Source organism: Sus scrofa, chromosome 9 (genome assembly GCF_054392235.1).
Source record: "Sus scrofa isolate SSC_HxYL_T2T_F1_AM1 chromosome 9, Sscrofa_HxYL_maternal_Yorkshire_Landrace_v2.0, whole genome shotgun sequence".
NCBI lineage: Eukaryota > Metazoa > Chordata > Mammalia > Artiodactyla > Suidae > Sus > Sus scrofa.
In genome coordinates, this window is record NC_139391.1 from 122,069,447 (window position 1) to 122,092,239 (window position 22,793).

Consider the following 22,793-nt stretch of genomic DNA (forward strand, 5'->3'; position numbering starts at 1 on the left):
AAATAATCATCTACCTTGCTTTCGCTCAGTTACAAAGAGCTCATTGTGGCTGGGACTTTCTGATAACAAGGGATCCTTTCCTAATTACTATATGCTCTATTTCAGGTTCAGCAGAAAAGAAAATGAAAAAGCTCCATTTCACTCAAGGTTCAAATAAGTCAATCTTTCAATCAATCTAGTATTAATTAGGCTATGCTAGGAAAAGACAGGGGAAGAAAAAGATACCTTCTCCCCAGTCAAAGATGATGCGAGAAAAATAATTAGAGAATAATTTAAGAACAATGAGAAGAGTTTAAAACGATGTTCATCTGGGCTTTCTCTGAATTTCTGTTACAGGAGGCCTAAAATCTCTAGCCACCTTATTCTCCTTCCCTGTTTCTCCCTCCCTCTTTCTTTTTCTCTCTTCTCAACCCTAACTACATTGTCCGCAAAGGGTCCGTGTCATAGACTCTGACAATCATTAGTCGTTTTCAGCCGTGCTTAGGGATTCAACACTAAAAATCGTGTCTCTCTGATATTCTGAAAATTCCAGTCCTGTTACATGTGATTCAACGCAATATCCCAGCCTGTTTGCAAGACACACGCGTCCTCATGTTTATATTCCTAGATCATCAAGGAAACTTCCTAATTTTTCTTCTCCTAAACCAGAAAACACACAGTCAAGCATTTTGCCTCCTTTACCAACACCGGTGTGGAGTGCAGGCATTCACTTAAGCACTTTGAGTTTAGTTTTCTTTCCTGTAAGCAGAGATATTAGTGCATTTCTCAGAGGGCAAGGTGTTTTTTCCACTGTGCTACTTCATTTTATCCTTTATTCTGAGCACAGTACCTGGCAGAAAGTGGGCTGGAAATAGGTCTTTGTTGAATGAATGAATGAATGAGTGGGTTAGCGAGTGGATAATAGTATAAAGACAATGTGTGTAAAGCATGTAGCCCAAGTGCATTTCACATAGTGGTTGTCTTAAAATCGCCTTGAAAACCTGATAGCACAATATTTACTATTACGCTACTCCTGTCGTGTGAAAGGCAAACACATCCATTCATTACAGAATGAATTTGTTCCAAGCAGCGTCTGATCACTTTTTCTGTGAACTGGTTTAAAGACTGAGTCAACCAACCGATGTTGGGACTCAGAGCAGATGCATGTGTCTGGCCCCCGCTTTCTTGCTAACTTTGTTTGCAGCTGCAGCCCCTCTTTAAAGCCCTCCTGACCTTCAAGATCTAGTTTCTTAGGGATGCCTTGTTTTGTCCATCACAATCAACTTTCTCCTCTTCATTTCAGCCAGAATGCTCACTTGTTTTCCTTGGACTGGCCTCTATGGACATAGATACCTCAGGGGGCCAAAGCCTCAAAGCAGAGGGTTGGCAGAATGTCTTATCACCTTTCACAGAAACAGGGAATGATCTGATGAATCAAAAAGCCACCATTTTCTGTGTTCTTACCAAGGGTGCAACTCTGGGAGTGGGAATCAAGGCTCTACAGACGTGGCCTCTTCAACAACTTGGGAGGTGGGTCTTTTAATACCCATTATGTGGGGGAAGAAACTGAGGCTATTAGAGACCTAAGTGATTTTCCCAAGGCCACGGAGGTACTAAAGTGTGAAGATCCTGCTGTACCCATGTACTCTGCTGCCTCTGTTTTCAGGGCACTGAGGACCTCAGTCTCTGGATCCTTCCAGGATGAAGGGGTGTTCCCTGATCATTCATCCATCAGGCATCTGAAAGCCAGTCATGGTGCCACACCCTATGGACACACTGCTGATGAATTAAGACACCTACTGTGACCTCAAGAAGCTCACATACACATATATATTTTAATAGGACCAAAACCTTAAGAGAAGTGTGATACAGTATCGCCTATGACAGCGGGCATTGGGGACCCAAAGGCATAAAACTTACAGTGCTCCCTGGCAGCCCAGGAACTATAGCTAACCCAAGGGCACTTCTATTTAATTTTTTTCCTCCTATGATTTCATATAAAATTCTGTCTTTAGCTCATCCTAAAATTTGGCCACACTCAGCTCCCACTCAGCCACAGTCTGCTGGGGTTTAAGAAGGACCGATGTTCCCTAACCTGGACCCCAGTGCCCACCCTGCCTGCTTCACCCAGTCCTGACACCTACCTGGTCTCTGGAGGCAGGTTAAGCTTGCAGCCCCTGGACCACACGCTCCCTCCAGAACTGGAACTATATTACCTGTTCTTTGTGCTGTCATGTGTAGGGGAGAGCCAGGCAGGGGGCCGGGAAAAAGAGGTGAGGACAAAAGGCAAAAGACAGGGCTGACTTTCCAGTCTGATGGACTGATCCTGGTCTCTGGCTAATCAGACAAATGATAAGGATGAGGGTTGTTTGCAAGAGGAATTAATCCATATCAAATGTCCCCAGCAGAATACAAAAGGCTGGCAGAGGGGTGCAGTAAAAAGAATATTAAGGAGACCCAGTTCTAGTGCCGGTTCAGTTGTCTTCCAAGCCTCTGTTCTTGGGCAAATCAGTTAAGCTTTCTGAGCCCTTTTCTCATCTGAGAAATGAGGCTATTAGCCATCTCTGATCTCTCTCAAGATTGCTGTGAAGAACAGACTAGACACGCAAAAGAACACTGAGAAGGGAAAATCGCAATCTAAATGCAAGGTAGTGGCATGTTAGAGGACTGTATTAAAAAGCTCGATTACAGCTAAAATTAGAATCCTGAGCTTCTCTTACCCATGCAGCCCTCCACCCTCCCCGTACTTCCCTCCTCACTCTGCCCGCCCCCTCCGGCCGCCACCACCAGCCCAAGGTCCTTTATGAATCATAGTCATTAAGAGCTACGTTTCCAATTTGGAGAATTTACGGCGCACATGCTGACACCACTCAGGTTTGTGTTTGCCGTCTGTGTATATCTGATCTGACCACATCCTGGTATTAGTGCTAATAAAACCTGTAGCCATGGTTACAGTGACATACCTGGGTTATGCTGTTCTCATTTGTACTCCTCAAAACTATTTGGTAAAACATTTTGGAGCCAATTTTTGTGGGTGTGGTAAAGCGCCGAGGTAAAGTTTTATTTTTGGAAAGTGTGAGCTGAGGCTGTGAGGTCATCTTTGAGTTAGAAGCAGTTGGGGATGGGCAGGGCCGTCTCTGTTCCCCAAATAAAGGGGAGACTCTGTGACTGCCTCCAGTAACTGATGTTTAAGTCTTCAAATGTCACATCCGCTTGGAGGGAAGGTGTGTTTTTTGGAAAGGCAAGAAGACAACCAAGCACTTGTGTGAGTCAGGGTCTCCCACAGGTGGTAATTAAAAAATAGACTCTGAATTTAAAGTGGCATCATCCTCTTTAATATTAGAGAAGAGAACCTAGAGCTTGGCGGACTTTGCAGCAATAAAGGAATGACTGATTTATTTTCCTCGGTGGCGGCAGGGGAGAGGTTTGTAGGCTGGAATAGTTGAAAACTAATGAGGTGGCAAAAATATACAATTATGCAACTCAAAAGCAATACAGATACGGTTTTATTTTCCTTCCCATTTCCTTCCTTCATTTAATGTTAACAAAAGTTCAGGGCAATTAAAAGCCAGAAGCTACCTTAATGTAATATTAGGGCTCAAAAGATAAAGGCCAAGTCACAGAGGGAGTGAGCTGAAATGTTCTCATTCCAATCACAAGTCACCCCTGTGGAATGCACAGCGTGGAGTATTTCAGGTTCGCCAGACTTTGGGCCACAGGCTCCGTCCCAGAGGGCGGCTTGTGCAGAGAAGTCCATGTCCTGGAGGATGAACCTTTGCTACCTGTGTGTACGTGCATTTACATCAGTATCCCTAATATTGCATAGGTATGGTTTTTTGTTTTTTGTTTTTTTGTTTTTTTGAAGTTTTGATAAATAACTGTTGGTGAATGCAAAGGGGCCATATATGAGTATGCTAAAATATATACTGAGCAGCCAATCAGGCAAGCAGCATCCCCCCCCCCACCTTTTTTTGGCTTCCGTACCCTCTTTATTTGATACAGATGACATTTGCTCAGTCTCATCAAATGCACCTTTAGGTGCTTCTGTACAAACAGCCCATTACCCCAGGCCCCTGATCTAGAGAAACTCTGGAACTGCCACTGGCTTCAGCCCATCCCTGATGCCCTCAATTTGCCTGTCTTTGGTCCCACATAGCTTCCTCTCCACACCTGAAGTGATCTTCCCAAAGGAGGCTGTAGGTATTACCCATAAATGATTTGGGAGGATGAATGGAGGAAACTGCTTAAGCTGGGGATTGCGGGGGAAGGAGAGTTCCTCCTAAGTACTGATGTATACGTATATGCATGTGTCTGCGTGCACACACACACACACACTCACTCACTCGCTTCCTCTGAAAAGCACATGGAGCCACTGGTGGGGATGGTGGGAGAGGTCAGAGCACTCTGTCCTTGTCTCCCACTTCTCCACACATGGCCTCTGGCCTGGACCACCTGCAGGCTCTGCACCAGCCTTAAGCTTTATCTCTCATTAGCAGCCCAGAATACATTTTTTTTAAAAAAAATCAGACCAACCCCCAAAGTATCAGAGTTTTGAAGGAACAGGACATTGGGTGGGAACATTTTGATAGAGCAAAACGGTCAGGATGTGTGGTCCTGCCCCTGCTCAGTGGAAGGCAGGAGAGGGTCCTAGAAATGGGAGTTGGCCTGCAGCAGCCAGAGAAGGGGCTGGAGTGCCGCTGCAGCTCCCTGAGAGGGGTGGACAGCCCTGCTCCTCAGTGGGCAGCTGTGGGGCTCCAGGCCTCCCATTCTGGCTTTGACAGTTATCTGGTTTTGTTTACAGCCTTGTAGGTTTTCATAGGAGCTGAATTCTTGGCTAAACATTAGTCTGGGAGCACGGGGGTAGTTCATAGTGATGTGAGAAACCAGCTCTGTTTCTTACCTGTGACTTATTCAGCATGTGTCCTTGGGAAGGTCACTCTGTTGTCTGGGGTGTCAGTTTCAAAATGGGAGGAAATCTGGGAAGAGACACAAGAAAGCATGGGTTGCCCGTGTGGAAGGACAATGGGGACAGAGCTGGGAGGGAGGCTGGTTTTTCTTGCAGACTTTTGGTACCATTTTGAAGGTTTGCCCATATGCATGCACTTTCCAAAGTCAACAACCAACTGGAAGTGAGTGCCTGCCTGGTGGGAGGGTCCTGTGTCAAAGCAGATAGCACATATGAAGGTCATTAGGCTATTAGGAGCTGTACAAATGACTAGGGTCATAACTGGTATTATTCCAGGTAGATGCAGGGACATGGCCACAAACATCGCTCCTCAGTTCTGCCAGGTAGTCAGAGGGGCCTGGAATTCTTAGGAAATTGGGTCCCATGCTGGAGGTCTTCCTACCTCCAATCTCGGATGGGTGGAGGGACCCCATCCCGGCCCTGCCCCACCCTCACCTGGGTGGCTCCTTGGCCTGGCTGTGCAGTGGTGCTGGGCAGCCTGGACCCTCCCTGTGCCCAGATGACCTCAGATTTCCAAGGGCTAGCTGAGCATGTCCACCCTGCTGGGCAAGTTGTGATAAGCACATTCCATCTTTCACCAGGAGGCGGTGGGGCCATGCTGCTTGGGGTGAGTAGAGGGAGTGGTACCTGCCCTCTGATTGACTCCTGGTGGTGGGGTGGGGGTGGGGAGGATTGTATAGAACGTGTGAGAGCCTCCCTTAGGTTGTTTACTGGGTCCCTATAATAAAAATAATGCTGCAAGCATACTGTTCTTTATACACGAAGAGACTAAAGTATTAACAGCAATGATTTGCATCAATGAAATATGCCATTGGAATTATTTTTCCAGTAGTTGCATATGGATTGCATTTCAAGAAATGTTTGTTAGTATCTGCTGTGTGATCACCATCATGCTGAGGGAAAAAAAGAAGCATATGATCTAGTTCCCATCTTAGGAGAGTTTCTTAATGAAATCTAGAACACAGTACATCCAGCCAGGTGACACGCAAAGTCCCTGAGTCCCCAGGCCTCAGGTTTCCCCCCTCTCAGATGGGAAGATAATAATCCCACTGACTCTGCTCACCATCCATGTTGTTGTGAAAGTCAGATAATATATACATGAGATTCTTATAATTGATAATGCCCTGCACCGTTTAATATTCACGCAAGCACAATAATAGCAACTAAAGGCTAAGGTAAATATCAAAATGCATGCACCATTAGAAAGGAGAGAGATTGGTGTTGGCTTAGGCTTTTTTTTTTTTTTTGTCTTTTTGCCTTTTCTTGAGCCGCTCCCGCGGCATATGGAGGTTCCCAGGTGAGGGGTTGAATTGGAGCTGTAGCCACCGGCCTACGCCAGAGCCACAGCAATGTGGGATCTGAGCCTTGTCTGTGACCTACACCACAGCTCTCGGCAACGCCGGATCGTTAACCCACTGAGCAAGGGCAGGGATCAAACCCGCAACCTCATGGTTCCTAGTCGGATTCATTAACCCCTGCGCCACAATGGGAACTCCAGGCTTAGGTTTTAAAGCAGAGACTGCATGGAGGAGATTGAGGTCGTTCAAGGCCCTGTGCTGGGTGTTATCCCATGGAAGGTTGGACATTCCAGTGGGAGAAGGGAAGCTAGGGTGAGCTGGGTAGGATGGGAAAGCAAGAGCAAAAGTACAGAGCCCCAGCACATGCAGAGTGTGGGACGGGGAAGGCAATGAAAAAACCTTCCGAGGGAGAGGTGGTGCAGGCAAGGGTGGTGAGATTACAGGGGACTTGGACGTCTGAACATAGGTTTGGTCTAACGGATATAGGAGAAGCCATGAAGCAGAGCAGACATAGCAGCGTCAGTGTTTCAGAGGCTCGAGTCTCTTACCTGATCCCTCTCCTAATTCCAAGTATGCCTTGGCCAGAGTGCCTTATTATGCAGGATTAAGCTCCACCCGGGCTCATGGGCAGTCTGCCCTAACCAGCCAGGCTCAGTAAGCACAAATATTACAATTAAAAAAACCTCTCTTTTATTAATAGCATACTTTCTCCCTTAGACAAAATCTGATTATGAGCTGAAATGAAATATCACCAAACCAATCAAAAAGAAACTGCTATTTATCTCCCGATCCCTTGGGAAGCGGGGCAGGGGATTAAAAACCCTGAAGCCATCACTTCTCCAGTCTTCAAACTGATGTCTGAATGGGCTTGCATTTATTTATGATTGGGGAAAGTCCTAGCAAAGACCCTGCACTTATAACTCATTTTAATTTTTTAACAGCTTCTGCAAACATTTCTTCGTTCAGTCCACTCTAATGTGAAGAAGGGAGGGACCTCTTGCCCTATTTCACAGATGACTAAACTAAAGAATAGAAATGCATGTTCAAAATTTGTTTAAAATTGCAAAGCTGATCAGTGGCCAAGGGCAGACAGGGTTCTAGTTTCCAGTTTCCCAGAATGATACTCTCCTTACTGCATTTCTTAAAAAGCAGCAGCAGAGGAGCAGACAATGGTCGCCCATCACTTTTCCGGCTTACAAAGCCTTCCAGTTCTCGGACTCCCCGGGATTTGTGGTCCCTCCTGGTTTGGAGCCTCATACCAGCTTCTCTATCTGAAACCCCAGCTGTCCCCCATCCCACCCCAACCAGCACCCCTCAGTCTCCTGCCCTCCATTCATTTAGCATCAACTGAAATGTTATCTCCCTTGGAAAGCCTGCTATGGCCTCATTGCGCTGTCCTGTGCCCATCACTGTTCCTATACTATTACCACAGCCCCACAACCCACTTTAGGGTCACTGTTTAATCATCTTTCTTCATTTCTAGACAGAATCTCTTCCCATCGGGGTATCCCCAACATCTGGGACTTGTTTTGTGCTTGAACATGTTGGCTGCATTAATGAGCATTTTTATAGATGAGGAAACTGAGGTTCACTGAAATTAAATGAGTTACCCAAGGCCTTAGAGCCAATCATGGAAGACATGGTGATTTTTATGCCCCTTAATATCTGGGACTCGTTCCACTCTGCCATGTTGGTTTTAGGGTTCACATGCAGCATGTGGCCAGATAGAAGATCTTGGGGCGGGGGAAGGGGGAATCCACCCATTTCAGAATTTCAGTATTCTGGGTTTGGAGAACTCTTTCAGCCCGGGCTCAGACTAGGCTCAGATGTCAGGTATTCTGGAGCATTCCAGACGGTAGGCACACTCTGCAGGCCTCTTTTGGTGACTGGCTACTTTTGACTCTCCAGTGAGGCTTTCAGTGCCAAGAGACAGATGACAGCAGTGAGACCTGACCTCCAGAGATCCTTGGCCTCAGATGGGCATGGGCCTTTGTTTCACAAGGTGCCATATTGAATATTTTGATTACATCATTCCAAAGTGAGGCTATCACTGTGTTTTGGAAGTCCCCGACTGGCTGTGTTCCTGACACATTTTGGTGTCGTGAATTGATATTCCAGTTGGTAATTTCCAGTTGCCAAGCTGATTGAGTAGAGAAAGTGTGTGTAGCACTCAGCGTCTCACTACCTCACTGTTATTACTGCAAAAAGCTCTCTTTGTTTTATTTTTTGGTTGTTTTTTTTTTTCTCCCAGAGGGAGGAACTCCCTCTGCTGGGGCTTTTTTCGTCCTTCCCCAAGCCTGGGTTGTTGACACAGTTGAGGCCAGGGAGGCCAGGAACCGCCATCTCCTCCTCTCTCTGCAGCACAGAAGCAGACAATTCAATTTAATGCACATTTGTTGAGAACTTACTATGTGCATTAAAAGAGAAAAGGAATTTTTCTCTTTTCTAGGGCCCTCCCAAATTATGCTGCCTAACAAGATACAGAAACCTGCTAACCACCTGTGTAAGGGATTCCAAATTGAACTAAAGACATAGAGTGTGAAGTCAAAGAATTTATTTTTTTGTTTGGGAAATGGATGAGCACAGGGGAGCTATAAAGCATGACTAGTTAGGTGTCCCAGGGGAAATGCAAATAAATGGTTATGGAAACAGCCCAGAGGAAGCTGTTAATTCCAATGAGGAACTTAGGCAAGGTTTCCAGGAGGGTGTGATTTGAGCTGGCACCTGCACGGAGGATGGGATGATTAAATGCGGTGAGGATGAGAATGAAGGGATTCCAGGCTGCTCAAGAAAGCACAGCTGGCTCAGAGGAAGAATCCAATCAAGGTGGCCCAGGCACGGGGCCCAGATCTGGGGACTTTGAAACTCCCATTGTTTCCATGGCAACAAACAGCTCACTCCAGCCTGGCCCTCTCCCCAGCTGCTCTAATCCATAGCATTCTGGGGAACAGCCTGGCCCATGGTGAGGGTTCCTCAAGGTTGTGGCCTGAGGAGGAGGGCCACTACTGGGAAATTTTCTCCCCCTTGCCACCTCCTTACTTATTATGACTTGAATGTCCAAGGGCAGGGCAGGGGTGGCGGTGACTGATGATGTGCCTAGAGAGGACCACAGAAGCCACTCTAGGCCAGGGACCTGCAGGGGATGTTTTTCATGTTTACCCATGAAAGCAGATTATTGTGTAAGAAAATTTGAGTGAATAGTGAGTTTTCTGCCTCCTTCCCTCCCAACTCCAAACGTACTTTATTCCTTTGTATATTCTTAAATTCAGTATTAATTCTGAATTCGAATCTGGGGCCACAAGGGTAACCAAAGCTGGTTCCAGCTGGCACAAGTTCAAAGGGATCTCTCTCTCTCTCTCTCTCTCTCTCTCTCTCTTTCTCACACACACAGACACACACATACACATACTTAGCCTAGTCATGCAGCAATACGTTAACATTTAGCCCGGGGTTGGTGGAAACCAAGGGAAATTTTTGTGCAAGAAGGGCAAACCTAGATCACGGGTTGCAAACTGGAAACTCACGAGGTAGACGTGACCAGTGAGGAGAGGTTGTTTGAGCCACAGCTTCTGGCCTGCATAGCATGTCCTCCCCACATTCCCACACTGCTTGTGATACTCTTTCGGGCAGAATAGCTTTGGTCAGAGGCTGCCCATCCCCCATTCGTTCTCAGTCTGATCTGGGGAAGTTCCTTTACGCTCTGTGCCTCAGTTTCCTCAACTATAAAAGAAAATTAAGAATGTACTCTGTGTCATTGACTCGTTTGGGAAATCAGATGAGTTAAATCATCTCTACCATGTGGTTAAGGCTGCGCCTGACACAGACTAAGTGCTCCATCCATGTTAGCTTTATCTGTCAGGCCCCATGGGTGAGCTTGTGACCCCTGCTATGATCCAGTGGTGGGGAATTCAACCTTGCAGAAGGGACAGTGGTGATGGATGACTCCTGTGTGCAGGATGGAGAGATGCCTTTGGTTATCTCAGGCAGAGCTGTCGAGGAGTGTTCTGGCCTTAGAGAATTTGGGAAAGTGGCTTACCAGTTCATTCCACTTCTGCTTCAGGATCCCAGGCACCTCGACAGACTCCTCACCTGGGCGGGGGAAGGTATCTTCACAGTCACACCCCTCTTCCCACCCCCTTCCCCCTCTTCTCAGGTACATGGGCCCTTTCAGGTATATGAGCTCCTTCAGAAGACCACAGAGAGGACCACAGAAGCCATTCTAGGCCTTTTTCAGTTCCTTCCCCTCATTCTTGGGCCACAGCTGTTTTAAGAAAGCCTGTGATTTGAGTCCTAGGCACTAGAGTCCCAAGACAGTGTGATGGGGGCTGGAACTCCATCTGAGGAGCATGTGTGTTTAGTAACCTGTGTTTAGTGAGCAGCTACTATGTTCTAAACACTGCACGGGAACAGAATGACGAGGTGGTGGTGCCAAAGGGAGGGTAGGGAAGGGCTCAACCGTGTCAAGGGGCACAAAGGCCCATTTATTTATAAATGAAATGACACACCGACCTTAGATTTTGTCTCCTCTTGTAAGTCTGTCACCTAGAGCTGAGCTAAGTACACATCCTCCCTGTTGTGACACCTGTCCTGGCATTGATTGTACTTTATTATAATTGCCTCTTTATCCATCTGCCAAAGTAGACCATGAGCTCCCGAGGCACAGAACAGCTTCTGATTCATTGCTGGTGGCAGCTGCAGAGTTTCTTTGTAGGAGAGGCTTATAGATAATGAGAGCCTGGGGGAGGGGCACTTAGCTCTTGCTCAGACCTCAGTTTTCCTCATCTGTAATAGAGGGCTCACAGTTGAACTGGCATGAGGGTTAAGTGGGAGGAAGTAGGTGATACCTTTAGTCCAATGCCCAGCACACATATAGTCCTCCGTAAGTGTTGCTGGTGTTATCTGTTCCTTACTACTCAGCTACACCAAGAAGGATTTATAGTTTACCCAAATGTTTTCTCTGTCAAGCATCCAAATCACTTTGCATCTCTAGGATAAGAAGAGGCAGGGTTTAACATCTTACCTTAAAGTATAAGACCAGAGGCAACAAATAAGGGACCAGGCGTGGGAAAGCATGGCAGTTAATATGCCTTTTATCCTCAAGACATGAAAGTGAGTTTATAAGGATGTTGATTATTGTGTGGAAAACAACAATTTGGTGGGTCCAAAAAATGTTAAACAGAGTTACCCCATGATCCAGCGATTCCACTCCTGGGTATCTACCCAAAACAACTGAAAATAGCTACTCGAGCAAATCCTCGTACCTGCATGTTCAGAGCAGCACTAGCCAAAAGATGGAAACAACCCAGTGCCTATCAACACATAGATAGGGAAAACAAATTATGCTATATATGCACACAATGGAATATTATACAGCCATGAATAAAGCACAAAGCACCAATAAATGCTAAAACATGAATGCACCTTGAAAGCATTATGATAAATGAAAGAAGCCAGACACAAAAGGACATACACTGTATGACTCCATTTATATGAAATATCAGAATAGATAAATCCATAGAGGTAGAAGGCAGATTGGTAGTTGCCAGGGGCTGGGAAAGGGGAGCAAGACTAGGAAACTGCTTAATGGGTAGCAGGGATTATTTTTCTATGATGAAACTATTTTTGAACTAGATAGAGGTGGTGGTTCTACAACCTCATGAATGTACTAAATGCCACTGCATTGTTCACATTAAAATGGTTAATTTTATGTCATGTGAATTTCACTTCAATAAAAATGGAAGGAAATAATGTAAAATTTCTTGAAAGCCGATAGATAGAAAAGAATGGTATAGTTCTTTTATTTTATTTATTTATTATTTTTTGCTTTTTTTAGAGCCACACCCAAGGCTTATCGAGGTTCCCAGGCTAGGGGTCGAATTGGAGCTGCAGCCGCCAGCCTACACCATAGTCACAGCAGCACAGGATCCAAGCCATGTCTGTGACCTACACCACAGCTCACGGCAATGCTGGATCCTAACCCACTAAGCGAGGCCAGGGATTGAACCCGCAACCTTGTATATCCTAGTCGGTTCATTAACTGCTGAGCCGCAAAGGGAACTCCAAGAATGGTATAGTTCTTTTAATAGCTTAAGAAATATAACACCATTGATTATCTTTTTAGTGTGTATTTATTCATTCACCCCAATACCAAATGTTTGAATGACCACACACCTCAGTGGCTTAAGTATTCCTTATTGAAGGGACAATATTTTTTTTAAACCTCTGAAAACTTATTCCTGGAAAATATCAGTCAGGAGCATCAGACCTTCTTCCCCATGTGTCATATGCTCTGTGACTGTGTCCCATCCTTTTGTCCCAGACAAGGTGGGGGCAATGCAGTGTCTCTGTCTGGAAATGAGATATTCTTTCCACATCCAGCTGTGGAAACCTGTGCCATCCATCTATTGAAAACACAACCAACTTCGGCTTGATAATATCTTCATGCAAAACCACAGACAGCACAGTAGCTGGAAATCAACGAGTATCCTAAGGCACCTGACGCATCGTCGCTTCTTTCCTGAATCAGAGAAGGCTTTGGGGCAAATATTCTGCAAGGCAGGGTCTGAGTTTCTAATCTGGAAACCAGGAGAGCCCTGAGCCAGCAGGTCACATCTGGGTGGCCTGCTGTGCCAGCGTGGTTCCCCTCTAGCAGGGGAGGTTTCACTGTGGGATGAGGTGGGTCACCCACGTAATGAGTCTGGAGGTTTTAATCTAGGTCATGGCTGTGATGCGTCGGCAACTGCCACTCGGCAGATTGTGGGCCTGGGGCAGGAGGAAAGTTTCAGGTCAGGAGTGGAAGGCGAGCGGGGGGAGCCATCAATCACTTCTAGGAAAGGAGCTTGACAAGTGGGGTACATCTGCAGGGCTGGCCCTGAGAGCGGTGTGTTTTCTCCCCGCCTTGCCTCTTCTCCCCAGCAGAAGGTCGAGGAAGCAACCATGATATACTCATAAAGCAACCTGGTGGGTGGGAGGGAGGGAGCAATGGCTGTTGTTTTTTTTTTTTTTTTGTGCCTCAAATTCTTAGCACTGCTTTTCAACAAATAGCTCTGGAGAGCCTAGCATGCATACTGCAGATCCGTGGGAGCTAGGAAAAACTGGATGGACATTTGTTTACTCCCAGTCCCTGATCAGTGAAAGGTCACTTGGACTCCAGTGTTAGGTCCTGGGTGACTTTGGGCCAGTGTGCCTGAGTGGCTCTCTGGAGCCTCTGGACCATGGCAGAGGGGCTCTTGAAAGCTGGCATTTTGTCCCATTGATGGTGCTGCATAGGATCCTAAGATTAGAAACATCCAGCAGAAGGACACAGACTCAGGATCTTACTTGCGTCGGGTGGGACAAACCGACTCTGGACTTGCATGTAGTTTTTCTCTTATTTAAGGCAGCCACAAGGACATCTCATTTAGGTAAAGACCCAGCATGTTCACCACGTACCCATTCTATTCCCATAACCCTAACACTAAGTAACTTGCCATTTTGCCCTGCTTCTTTGTCCGTCCCCAGTCCCAGCCTCCACACCCATCTCTAAACCTGTCTGCCCCCAACTTTTCCTTCCCAGGACAATTTGAAGACTAAAGGCCTATAACATATAACGATCCTTCCTACTCGTATATTTTTTCCCCCTCTCTTCTGCCAATTTTCTTTTACGACTTGCCTGGAAAACTAAAAGAAATTGCTGATGGGCTTTCCTTAAGCCTCTCTGGCTTGAAATTAAGGGTGTATTTGAGGAGAATAAAACTCAACTGAAAAACATCCTAAGAGGAAGGAGTTATAGACAGTGAAGAGCAAGGGCAAGTTGGCACAAACACAGTCTTCAATTTTGACCAAGAAACACAGCAATGATTAGGTTTTCTTTCATTTCTTAGCAACAAATTCCATGGAGCAGTTTGCTTATGAGCGTGGGAGTGAGTCTCTTCCCAGGGCCAGGATTCAGTTTGGACACTGCCATAGCCCCTTGGGAGTTGCCCTAAGAAAGGAATCTTGTGCTTGTGTGAAGTTCTTTTTGGGACTCAGCTCCCCTTGCCCAGTCTCCACTAAAGGTCTACTCACGTCTGCAGGTGGTGACCTGTTCCAATGGCTCAGGCTGATGTGGGGGAAAAGTCAGCAACCTGAGCCGGTCCGTGGCCCTGGGGGTTGCCTGTCCAAGCATTCGTTGTAGATTTTCCTTTGCTGCTTGGAAAAAGGAAAAAGTTTGTCTGCCACTGTTTTCTCTCTTACTGTGCCTGCGATGAGTCTCATGAGCTCCTATGATTCACTTAGAATTCACGTAGAATCGTCCAATGGTAAGTTATAGACCATATTTGATGTGTAATGCTGACCCTCCCACTGGTCTGGACAAGTTTCATGAAACACTGAACAGGTTTTAGTTCATTCAGGCACCCAACGCTGTGTCCCTTATTGAGGGCTCTTTGGGAATTCTTGAGACGAGAATAAGGGTGGATGCAGAGGAAACAGAGAGATGGGTGGGGCATGGAGACTGCTTTAAAGGCGGTCTGCCCACATCTCCTTAAGATTGGCTCCTGGTTATCCCCGGAGGCCTCTTGGGGAAGATTGAGCCTTCAAGTACAATCTTTTCACTTTTTCCCTCTGTCAGCATTTGAGGGCGTGCGTGTGTCCCTTTGGGTAAGGCACGGAAGGACTAAGCGACAGAAACTCTAGAGAGGGTTCACTACTCCTAACCTTGGATTCTGGTCCCTCCCTTAACCAGCTGTTGACCCTGGGCACACACTTCCCTCCCTGAACCTTAGTTTGCTCATCTGTGAACTGAGGGGGAGGGACTGGCTCATCTCTGAAGTGTTTTTCTGTTTGAAGTCTCTGAGTCTGTGGTTACTTCCTTTTCTTGGTCAATAACCAGCCCCTATCAGAAGTCTGTTTACTTGAAAGTTTTGACATTGGCATCAAATTCGAGCTTTACCGGCTTGGAATATGTTGGGCTTCTCTGATTGGGAGAGAGAAACACCACAGAGATATCTAGGCCATCAAAAGATGCTCAGATTCAAGGCCCCTGCTGGTTCAACTAGCGCATTGGTGAGGATGAGAAAAAAAGTGTCCCCTCTGGGTGGACTCGACTGCAAATGGGGTGGGTCCACGGTCTAGTAAGTGGAATGCTGGCTGCTTTCCACTCCAGGAGCTCCCAGGAGCCTTGTGCAGTGTGCAACCTGTGTATACTTTAGGAGAGCATTTTTTTTTTTTTTTTTTTGTCTTTGACTCATCAGGTAAGGAGTAAAAAGAGAAGCAGCCAGAATGATGCATGCATGTCATTGCTCTGATGGAAGGAGACTTTTATAATTACTGCCTTAAAATATTTCCTGCAGTTAAAAAGCTCCAGGTCTGGGCCTAAGATGCTGCCCAGATCCTCCACCTATATAATCCACCTGATTTGGTAGCTTTGAGAGCAAAGATTAGTAATAATAATAAAACCCCTTACATTTTTATAGAAGCTTACAATTTATGCAGCACATTAAATGTACTTTCTTCTTCAATTTGATTCTGATTCTAACCATTGCCCTGGTAAGATACAATCTTCCCCATTTTAAATATAAGGGCAATGAAACCAAGAGAGATTCAGACTTGTTCAAGGGCAGCTAATAAATGGTCAAGGCAAGAACTGAACTCATATCTGTCTAGTTCCAAGTTCAAGGTTTTTTTTCTTTCACACCAGGTCACATAAGCTCCTGAGCTGAGCATTGGTATTGGCAACTGGACCTAAAGAACCACTCTATAGAGGCTTAGGATTAGTCTGAAAAAGTTGTCTTTGTTTTAATGAAGGGAGGACTCTCCTACACAGGTGCAATGACTAGACTTGAGGTAGGAGTTCTGGAGAGGTCTCTGCAGATCTTACAGTTGAACTAAAGTACTCACTTCTCATGCGGGGAAGTGATTCCTGGGGGTTTACTTGTTTGGTTAAATGCATCTCTATCACCTGTGCACCATTAGCCAGGGTTCTAGCAACATGTTAGGTCTCGCTCCGCAAAGCATTCGGGGAAAGACTTGGGAGTCTAGAGAGACATCTGTAAGTCACTGCATGATCTGAAATAATATCTGTAGGCCATTACTGACACATCCAAGACTCTTCACGGTCAAGCAGTCTCACTGAGTGTGTAACAGGCCTCTTTAGCTTCCATCAATAACACTTTTCTGTACAACATCTGAGATAGTTAAATTGGAGCAGCCACCACCTCTCCTTGGGCTCCAGACCGGTTTACCCACTGCCTCCCATATATTTCTACTTAGACACCTCCTGGCTACATCCAGCTTAAGTGTGTCGAAAGTGTAAATTGTCTTCTTCCAAAGCCTTCCCCTAGGTCATGTGATCTCCATTATGGGCATTGCAATGCACCCCCTCCCCAGCTCAACACCTTCTAATCCTCTGTTCTACTCATTCCTCCCTAGACGCTTTCACTTGGTTACCAGGAACCTTTGCTTCTGCTTCCTAAACACCACTAAAGTCCACGCCCTTTCCTCAGTTCCCTCTGCTGTTATCTTGGTGGAGGTCCTGATTTCTGTTCCTCATCTTTCCAAGCCCACCTCCATCTGACCATTAGTTCTCTCGCCAAACACAAATCTGACTATACTCTTTCCCTCCTTATTAAACCAAAAATGACTTCCTGCTGCTACAGGAGAGAGCTCACCATTCTCTTACTTGTAGTCCCTGCAACCTGCCATTGATTTTGCAGATGCTCTTTCCTTTATCTGAAATACTGCTTTCCTGGGAACACCTAATCATTTTCAACATGTGCTCATCCATCACTTCTGCAAATAATTCCTGGGGGAATTATTCACTTCCCCCTCTGGATTGTTTCGGTGTCCTGTAGCTTCTGCTCGGATGATGTGTATTATTCTGAACTATGTTTCACCATCTGTCTCATTTAGCAAATTTCAGGTCCTCATGCAGAAACTGTGTCATTATCTTTGGAGTCCAAGGTCCTGGTGCACTGCCTGGCATGCAGTGGGTACAGTAACTATTGAATGAATAGAAGGAATGGATGTACATCCCTCTTTGATGAAATCAGTAGCTCAGCTTATTGAATGCACATTTTTCTCTTGGGCTTAGCCTTCAGGAGAAAGGGCAGAAGTCTTCCTTTAATCCACAGGCTAAACAGTAACAGGGTTTGGAGGCTGGAGAAACACATATTTCTGCATTGCATTTCTTTCCTAAAATTGTTTCTGGGGTGGGAATGGGGAGCCAGAATTTCATAGGAAATGAAGGACTCGATCAGGTATTTCAGTACAGCTGCCTCCCCAGCCCAGCTCTGAGCAAAAGATTGGCACATCAGACTAGGAGGTTGATGGTAAGATCCTTGCTGAATTTTTTCGGTGGAACTTGCAAACCATTTGTATAAAGGTTAGGAACAACCTAGCACCAATGCTATCTTCAGTTCCTGCTCCATATAACTCAGGGCTCTCCCCTTATCCCACAGGACCTCAGAATGCGGGTTCTTTAAAATTAGCTTCAGGTTCTTATGAACTTCTGCTGAGTGAATGAAAGGCAGCAGCTTCGATGGAAAGTGATTCTCAGATACTTAAGTGCAAGGCCCATCCTCATTCAGCAGCATCCGAGGAGTAGTCCTGCAAGGTAGCTAGCACCCGGCACCCAGCGGTCTCTGTGAAATCAGGGCAGTGCTTGTCTGCTTCAGTTTCCCTTTCGATTAGGCAGGACTGGCTTTCCCACTAGCTAATGTCTATAGTTTATTTAACTCTCCTATTACATAGTGTATTCCTGTGGGGCTCTTCAAAATACCAGGGAAACAGGTTTCATTGTGTTCTCCATTCTACCTTCCTGGGTGGGGTGGGGGCTGGGAGTGGGCAAGGAGGTTAGGAAGCAATCTGTGGCATGGCAAATCCCCCAGAGGTTCAGGGAATAGCCGATAGGTTCCCATCCCACCCCTGGCTCCAGGCCAGATTTTCATTGTGGCCAGTTTCTAAGTCCTCTTGAAAATTTGGCTTCACCTAGAATAATTTAGAAACCTCCAAGTCCAGGATGCTTTTTGGAGGGTCTCAGGTCTTGACTTTTTCGAGAATGTCCCTCTGCCCCGTTCAAGCCGTCCCTACAGGCAGCTGTTGTTAACTGGAGTCAGAGAACTCCACCCCAAACCCGCCTAGGAACCCATGTGGACTCAGCCCTGAAGCAGATGTAAGGCCGCTGAGAATCCACGCAAAGCAGAGATAACAGTGGGAGTGGAGTTGTGAAGGGACAAGAGGCTATTTGGAAACCTTAAGTTTCACTTATTCCTGGGGCTGGTCTCATCCTTCTAAAGGGGAGTGAGTGGGAAGTCCGCTTGCAAACTGAGGGCCGCTTCAACAGTATAAACACACACACACACACACATACACAAACACAACAACAACAACACCAGCAGCAGCAGCAACAACAGCCACAAAAAGTCTTGAGACTCACCTCTGAGTCCACCGGAGGGCTTCCTGTAGGCGCGGTCGCCGCCGGGTGCTGTGCTGCCCGTGCGACAGTGATCGGGCGCAGGGGCGGGGTCCCGTGCCGGCGTCTCGTCGGAAGCCCCAGCGGGGCCCGAGCTGACCAGGCCCCCGTGGAGGGTTAGCGGGGGCCGCCCCGCGCCGCGAGTACCTGCCGCCGGCTAAGGGACAGGCGCTCTCTGAGTTCCCCGCCCTCCCGCTGGCCGACGCCTCGCATTTTTGAGGTTACACTCCAACTCCGTCCTGCCCCTGATGTCAGAGGTTCGACTTCCTGAATCGCTCCCCTCTCCTGCTCCCTGAGCTCTGCCCAAACTTTCCACCCCGGGGCCTGCAGAGAACGGGTGCCCTTGGACCTGGGCGCACGCACACCGCCCAGACGCGCCCTCCCTTCCCCCGGTCTTCCCGCCAGTTACCCCCTCCCCGCCCCTGCCCTTACGCGTCGGTGCCCCGTCGGTCTGAACACGCCTCCTGCAGGACACAGCCGCGCTCCTGCCTGCGGAGCCAGTCCTCAGTCGCTTTGACCGAAGCACCTAAGTTCCCAGGACCTAATTCTCTAATTCTCGGCGAAAGTCAGCTTAAGTGAAAACAGCCCAGCCCTTCCTAAAGGAGCAGGCTTCTTGGAAAGGGGTGGGGGTGTTGGAGGCTTTGGGGCAGATTGGGTGAAGGCTCCAGAGTCTTATCTGAACAAAGGAAGTGATGGGCTCCCCTAGTCAGCGCTGCGTGTTCCGTGGGGGGTTCCCGAAACACCTGAGAAAAGTCTGCTTCGCTCACTGAGGGCGAATGAGTGTGCTCCAGCAGGAGCTGCCAGAAGCTGAGATGCCAGAGGCCTCCATAGCGTTCTCAGAGGTGACCCCTCTCTTACTCTCAGTTGCCCTCCATCCATTTTTTTTTAATTCAGCTCTGGTGGGTCAGGTGATCAGCACCTGGAAAGCTAGGGAATGCAAGTGCAGGCCAATGTGGGATGGAGGATTCCAGAGGCAAAGCTTCTGATGAGCTTGCTTAGTGCCTCCATGGTACCAAGTATGTAGGGACAGGGGCATGATGACAGACCCTGGCCCTGGAGTGTCTGGTGGCCTTCTCAGAGGTCCTTCCATGTCATGGACCCGGGATGCTGCCCTCTTGACTGGTTTTGTCAGGTGCCCAGGTGCCAGGTGCTGAGCCGTGTTTTGCCCTGTACCTATTGCACTTGAGTGCTGGTGTCCTTTGGCCTCTGCTTGTGGCCGCTAAAATGACAAGTGCAGCCAGCTGTTTCCACCGAGGAACAAGCGATCTGTTTCTGTTAGTATGGGAGAAACCAAATGGTTCTGAGCTGAAAGACCAAAAACAAACAAACAAAAGAATATCCAGGCCTCCGCTCAGAAATGCCAAGGATGATTATGGAAAGGGAGATAAAAATTTTGTTTTTCCTCCAATGGAAGGAAATTAGATGAGACCTACTTTCCAGAAACCCAAGTGGAGGAAACTCAGTCTAGATTTGAACATGAGGAGGAGGAAGGTAAGTTCCAGAAGCAAGTGAGCTAACTGGTAGTCAGGTAGGGCAGCGCCAATTAGAAGACTGGGCTGGACAGACTGATAAGAAATATCCAGACGAGGGCTTTCCTTTGATAGATGGGCTAACTAGGCTGGGAAATACTCACTCTGTAACCATACTTTGAGCTGACAACTGTCTACCCATGTAGAGTTGGTCCTTCTGACATTCTTGGAACGTAAAGCCAGAGTGTAACAGCCCTGAGCAAGGGGCGAGTGAGGTCAGGGCAGGGGCAGAGTGAGGCCTTGAATGCTGGCCTGAGGATTTGGGAATGGAGATTTCTTCCCCAGCTAAGGGCACTCAACTCTCTGCCAGGAGCTTCACATATAATGTATCATTCATCCTCTCACAGCAGTTAGGACATGTAGTACCATCCTTGTTTTATAGATGAGAAAACTGAGGTTCTGAGTAGGTAAGGAACTTCCTCCAAGTCACATCACTCATAAATGGTGGATCCCAGATTTGAGTCTGAGTGTTTCGGGCCCCTCAATCCGTCCTTTTGCTTTTCTGTCATTAAGTAGGGGAAGAACTCGCCTTCTGTGAAGGAATGCCACATGGAGCAAGGCGTGGAATGAGGCCCACTGAGGAAAGGTTACAGAAGATACTTCCCTGGAAATTGAAAGCAACCTTACAGATTGGCTCTGGCTCATGAGAGGCGCTTTTAAGAGACAACATGGGAAACGAAAGCTACTGACTTGAGTTTAGGGCTTTATGGACGTGGCTGTCAATGGTGGAAAGAAAATCAGAGACCCGTCCAGAAGATGGTATCTCTGTGCTGTCTCAGTGATGAAGGCCAATAGCTTCTGTGGCAGAGAAAGCGGTGGGCAGCATGGCAGATTTGCTCACACTGCTTTGCCAAGGAAGATGCAATTATGATAGAAGAAAAGGAGTGGGCGTCCGGCCAGGATGTTCTCACTCCAAATGGGTGACGCATCCCTTATGAAATAGCAGGTTAGAGCACCCACCTACTATTTTATCCTCTTGGCAGTGCAATCCCAACTCTGATGACCTCATGGATGGCCCTGGGCGACCACAGGGCTGTTACATTGTGCTTAGTCCTCATTATTTTTCCTGTTTTTAGTAAAGATATTTGAGAGCGGTCAAGAGGTTAGCGGGCTCTAAGTGAAACTGAGCATTAACATCCAGTTAAAAAAAAAAACAAAACTGCCAAAGGAGTTCCCTGGTGGCTCAGTGGGTTAAGGATCTGGCATTGTCACTGCTGTGGCTCTGATTTGATCCCTGGCCTGGGAACTTCCGCATGTCATGGGCATGACCCCCCCACCCCTGGGAAAAAAAAAGCCAAAAGAAGCAGATTTGTGAACTGAGACTGGAGATTTGAGCGACTACCCCCTGCTAACTCTAGCACCTGCTAAGCTCTGGTTTCACATCAGTAGTTGGGGACAAAACATGTTGCTTCCCTCTCAGAGTGTTGTGAAAATCAAGGAGGTATTTATTATAGAATCAATAACCTGCTCTGAAGCCCACACCTGCTTTTCTTTCTTGAAAATGCCCCGTGTCAGATGGGTTGACCCTCACTATTGACCAGCATCTGTCTGCCTTGTGCTGCCTGAAGCCACTGTCCCGTCAGCTCGCAAACTCCCTCTGAGTCTAGAAGCCATGTGAAATATAATGTGTTTGCACCCAGGAAAGTGCTGCCCCCAAATGGGCATATTCTTCAGGGATGGAAAGTGTTAAGTTGAGAACTTTATCTTACTCTCATCTTAAACTCTGGTATATTCTTGCCTATGCCACTTGGGCGAGGGTCTCAAGCACACATGGGCTCAAGACAGGGGAAAGTACTCCAACCGCAGCCTGGATGCTTCAGGCGCCTACTGGAGGTCAGAGGGGCTATTGACAATATGCAGGCTGTTAGGAGGATACAGCCTGTAAATGGTGTGAATAAGATGAGCACAGACTTGTTCACCAGATCCTGAAATGTAACAGCACCGCGGAGCCACGAGGAAAGCAAGTTCAGGGCAAGTCAGCGGAAATAACTACACTACGCAGCAGGTAATGAATTTATGGGATGGCTTATCTCCCAGAGGTGGCACAAGCTGACGATATAAATGGATTCCGGAAGGGTTTGGACAGAGATGTGGCTGGCAGGGCCCCAAAGGAGCACTGCGGGAAGATGAGATTGACTTCATGTGGTCTGGAGTTCAGGGCGGCTGGACAGGCCCTTATACTGTGTGTTTATGGGGTCTTTGTGGACAAGCGTCCTGGCCTGGATCTGAGCCAGTGGGTATCACCAAGCCCCCTCCCTAATTCTACAGTCCCCTCGGCCTTTGTTTCATGAAGGTAGCAAAGCCTCGTTTTTTACACTTTCTGCAGATGCTTTTATTTTTAGTCTCATGTGCGTTCAGTTTTAGCAGGTTATCCAAAATATAGTGAGTTTTCCAGCTAAATTATAACCATTCTAAGAAAGTATTTCTCTCCCCCCCTCTGCCCACCCCTCACTGCTGCCCACCTCCTCACAGCCCCTTTAGAAATGGATTGCTTTTTCAGGAATTCCAGTCATGGTTCAGTGGAAATGAATGTGACTGGTATCCATGAGGACTCAGGTTCGATCCCTGGTCTTGCTCAGTGGCATTGCTGT

At 47.1% G+C, this 22,793-nt stretch overlaps 1 long non-coding RNA gene and 1 other non-coding gene across 14 annotated transcripts in view; one reads left to right on the plus strand and one right to left on the minus strand.

The window, feature by feature from the left end:
• Positions 1-22,793, plus strand: part of LOC102162878 (uncharacterized) — a 462,928-nt gene that overhangs the window by 20,962 nt on the left and 419,173 nt on the right. The window lies entirely within an intron of this gene.
• On the minus strand, positions 3,627-19,080 carry KIAA0040. Its single transcript, XR_001304182.3, has 3 exons — positions 18,638-19,080; positions 4,880-4,955; positions 3,627-3,761 (listed from the first exon to the last, which is right to left on the minus strand). It is a non-coding gene; the product is annotated as a KIAA0040 (transcript).